Genomic DNA, 4,669 nt, shown 5'->3' on the forward strand with positions numbered 1-4,669 from the left:
GTGGGAGCCCTTTTTTCCCTCCCAAGCTCCCGATAAAACTCATTATGGCTCCTCGAGTTCTATACCAATTTACGGAAACCCTTTCGTTATTTTGAGGTAAATAGCCCTTAGAATTTCGTCTTTCTATCTAAACGACCAATGGCGGTGGTGGTGGAATTGTAGTGTAGGTGTTGCTTTAGTAGAGTTTTATTAGTTGAGATGAAAACTAATAATGGTCATGGGGTTTCATTTAATTCCCATTTTGAATTTGCCATTTGTGATAGAGCATCATCAAGAATACCCTTTTTCTATTACCAAATTTGTTAATCATGGACCTTTCAAATTTTTGTTAGATAGTAAATATGAGATTATGCTAAAATGATAGGATTAAATTTTTTACTTAAATTCAAATGAAAAATCTAGGCTACCTAGTTATTGATTTTTGCCTCTTCTATTTTTATTAGAATGAAATACCATTATTTTAATTTCAAAATAAATTATTCCTTATAATTTATTTTTTAAGGAAAATAAAAGGTAGACATATATTTAAAGTAATGGATATTAATATTTTAAAATTAAATTTAGTTTTGTTGGTTTAGTTTCTAGCCAATTACATTTACTTCTTTAAAATATTTAATTATATGAAAAAAAAATTATCTTTTAAAATACAGAAATATGAGTAAAAGGGGTAAATATCTATTTCATTTAATTGATATTTAAAAAAAAGAAAGAAACGAAGCCAACCGACACGTGTCCTTCCAGCACGTGCTGATCACGTGATCTGGATGTTTATTTACCGTTAATCTCCAACACATGAGCGTGAACCAATGACACTCCTGTTTTCCTATCCTTTCCAAACGGACGGAAACCGCGCCAAGATGACGGAAACCGAGCCTTCGCAAGCGAAGCCCCGCCCTGGCGCCGCCTCCCTCAAGCTCCCGTGGAAGACGCGGATCTCCCGTCGCTGCCCTTTCCGCCATGATAGATTTATGCCGCCGCTCCAACGGCTCCCTCAACCGCTCCCTCTGCTCCTTACTCGACGCCCGCTCTCCGGCCTCCGCGACCACCGTCCGAGGCGTCCGCACCGCCGACGTCACCGTCGACCCCTCCCGTAAGCTCTGGTTCCGCCTCTTCGTCCCTAGCTCCGGCGAGTCCCTTCCCGTCATCGTCTTCTTCCATGGCGGCGGCTTCGCCTTTCTCTCCGCTGACTCCCGTATATACGACTCCTTCTGCCGCCGGATCTGCCGTAAGACCCAAGCCCTGGTGCTATCCGTTAACTACCGTCGTTCCCCGGAGCACCGCTACCCGGCACCGTACGAGGACGGGGCGGACGTCCTTTCGATTCCTAGACAGCAATGGGCTGGCGACCGCTGACGCTGCTGCCGCGGGACTGGCGGATCTCTCCAGCTGCTTCCTGGCGGGAGACTCTGCGGGAGCGAACATCTCGCACCACGTCGGGCGGCTGTGGGCGGCGGGCGAGTGGGAGCGAATACGTTTGGCGGGGATGGTGCTGATCCAGCCGTTCTTCAGCGGGGAGGAGCGGACGGAGGCGGAGCTACGGTTGTCGAAAGCTCCGGTGTTGTCGGTGGACCGGACGGACTGGATGTGGCTGGCGTTCCTGCCGGAGGGGGCGGACAGGGACCACGAGGCGGCGAACCCGTTCGGGCCGAGGGCGGAGGGATAGATTGATTCCAAAATAGCATATCCAAATTATAAGGAATCCCATAGAAGCCACAAGTGCCGAATTTGTACCCTGCAAACTTTGATTTGTACTAGTTCTAGTATGTAAATAAATTGCGAATATGATCCAAGTAATAAATGCCCAAGTTTCCTTGGGGTCCCAACTCCAATACGATCCCCATGCTTCATTAGCCCATACTGCTCCACAAAGAATTCCTATGGTTAAAAAGGTAAACCCTAAACTAATGACACGAAGAATTGAAATCGAGAATTGAATACATTATAGGAGCCATTGTATAGGATCCATTGTGTCTATTTTAGAAGATTTTTTTGATAGGATAGGATGCCGCCACTCGGACTCGAACCGAGATGCTCTAGCACTGCTTCCTAAGAGCAGCGTGTCTACCAATTTCACCATGGCGGCTTACTTGAAATAATAATAGTCAATTTATGTTGAATCGTCGAGATTCAAGGATTCAATATAGTTTATAAAACAAAACATTAGAATCGATGAATCTTTATTCATTGAAATTTATATGATAATTTGAATCTTTATTAAATAGATGGCCTTAAACTTCATGATTTTCAAATATTCAAAGCAAAATTGTCAAAGACGGAACAAAAAAGTTGTTTTATTTTGAATGATCCGCGAATCATTCACCAACGAACTATCATCAGCTTTGTATTGTTCGAACATGTGAAGAAATGGAATGTGACCCTTTCTTTAAGCAAACATTCAATTTTTGCTAGACTTTCACCAGCAATTGGCTGTTGAGAAAGGGGCAAATCCTTGGTGAAAAGAAAAGTGAGAGAGGAACCAGGGGAAGTAGTGCCAGCCTACGTAAAGAAGTGCTGAATCTGACAAGAAGAGAAAACAGGTTACATTTGAAGAATTTATATTTCAACCTTCAATGGATCTAGTTAAAATTGAACTTTGAAAAATAGCTGAATTGAGCGTAACAAGAAAAGCATAATAGAACAATTGAAGCTCAACTGATCTAGACTAAGATTTGGCTCATTTGCAAAGTGAAACAAAGCATAAAAACCATTCTTCTTCTTCAACAACTTGACAAGTCAAAATTGACATGGTCTAAGAAATCCACCTTTAAATAAAAAATCTAATTCGTCTGCAAAAGTCAAGGCCTCTGTTATATAAACAGAAATTCACAGATAAGACTAGGATATCATCAGCTTCATGTGTAGTTGGCCGAGACAATAACAAATTATATATGTGCTCTAAGTCTTGCCTATATCTGTCTATGGCTCTTTGTCTGTGTTTTAAAAACAGACAAGCTACAGTTGAATCCAACCACTAAACTATTTGTTTGAGCCCTAGAAAACCAACTTGAGTTGCTCAGGTACTTCCAAGCTGAGGTGATTGAACATGAACAAAATGTGCCATCAAAATTCACTCTTGATCAACGAAGAATGAAAAATATTTATTAAACTCAAGATAATCAATACAAGGGCTCCTACCCCTTTTAAGGACTAACTCTTTGTAAACCAACAACATAGCTTATCCCCAATAAATCTATATTTCTTTGGTAATTGTTTTCAGGCATTAGTGATTGCATCATGAAGTATGATATCATTAGGCAGGCTCTTCAAAAGGTGAAAAACTGGGATCTTCATATATGATTTATTTCTCTTCTTTTTTGGTCATCCCTTCCAATAAGTTAGAAAACACTTTTGTTGATCAAGAGGAAACTAATCTTTGTACCTTCCCTGTGACAAAGGTAACATGCAAAGACAATGATTTGAATATTTCTGAATAATTTAACAACTCTCTAATATGAAAATTGAACTATAGAAGATTTGAGTAAAGGATAGTCAGGCTCTTTAGAGGGTCAAGTAAAAAAAATTAATAAGGGATTCACTAGAAGACCTCAGTGAAAGAGAGGATTCTCTACAAGGTTCAAACACACTAGAAGACTCTTTCAAAGGTCGCCAGAGAAGACTCAAGAAAAAAAATCATCATGGGACTCTTTAGGTGTTACTATTATAGGGCCATCAGTTGTGGGGGATAGAGTTGACTCATTGAGACAAAAGCTTTGATGGTGTGCTAAGTGTTGTTTGATGAAGGTTGGTTTTTAATGTACTCCTTTCTCAACTAAGAGTTGAAGTTCAATTAACACTCTTTTGGTTTCAAGGGGGAACAAATTAACAAAAGTTACTCTACGATTACAACATCAAGGGACTGTGTCATTGGAGGATTCTTTTATGGCCATTAAAGACTTTTATATGGTCAAAACAACAAGGGAGTCTTTTTTCAGTCAAATCATTCAGGAGCCTTCTAGAATTTTGGTGCCATCTATGAGTGTCTTTAGATTCGTCATTAAAGGAATTTTCTATAGTCAGGCTAGAGGAATTTTCTAACATCGAGTCTTGTAGCACAATTATAGGTTCATGAATTTTAGATAAGGTGAGAAATTTTGGTGTTGTTACCTTTTGATAATATACTTCTCTTTGAGGCCGTGTAATTTTGGTCAACGAAGTTCTAGATGTAGAATACTAGTCATCCTGTAAACTTTTTTACACTCAAGATTATATTCAATCCTGTTGAGTGTTGGCTTTAAATAGACATCCTCTACTGAAACAAATAAAAAAACTTGCATTTTGTTTTAATTTTTGATTGTCTATTAGCGAATCAAAGGGTCAACCTAGGTTCTTTGCTAATGTCACAATGCATGTGTAAATTTTCAAATTGTGATCTACACATAAGTATGATTGTTTTAAGCTTATAAATTTATTATAGAGTTAGATTGACAAAGTAAATTTATTAAACTCAAGATAATAGATATTAGTCTCTTTTATATTAATGAGATATATTCTTTATAAACTAATGATCTAATTTATCCCTAATAAATTTATCATTAACTTGTCTAAAGAATAAAAAAATGTAAAATAACTAATACAATTAAATACAAATTATAAATATTCTAAAATCAATTTTTAAAAAAAAAAAACTCTAAAATATTCTCAAATCTCAGACTGCGCATTCCATAAAAAA

At 38.3% G+C, this 4,669-nt stretch overlaps 1 pseudogene; it reads left to right on the forward strand.

Annotated features, from left to right (window-relative positions):
* The first annotated feature begins 857 nt into the window (after positions 1–857).
* LOC141822973 (putative carboxylesterase 18) lies at positions 858–1,768 on the forward strand (annotated as a pseudogene).
* The last annotated feature ends 2,901 nt before the right edge of the window (positions 1,769–4,669 follow it).

The sequence above is a fragment of the Curcuma longa genome, chromosome 3 (genome assembly GCF_044706935.1).
Source record: "Curcuma longa cultivar G26 ecotype Majalengka, Jawa Barat chromosome 3, ITB_CL_G26_1.1, whole genome shotgun sequence".
In the NCBI taxonomy this organism is placed as follows: Eukaryota; Viridiplantae; Streptophyta; class Magnoliopsida; order Zingiberales; family Zingiberaceae; genus Curcuma; species Curcuma longa.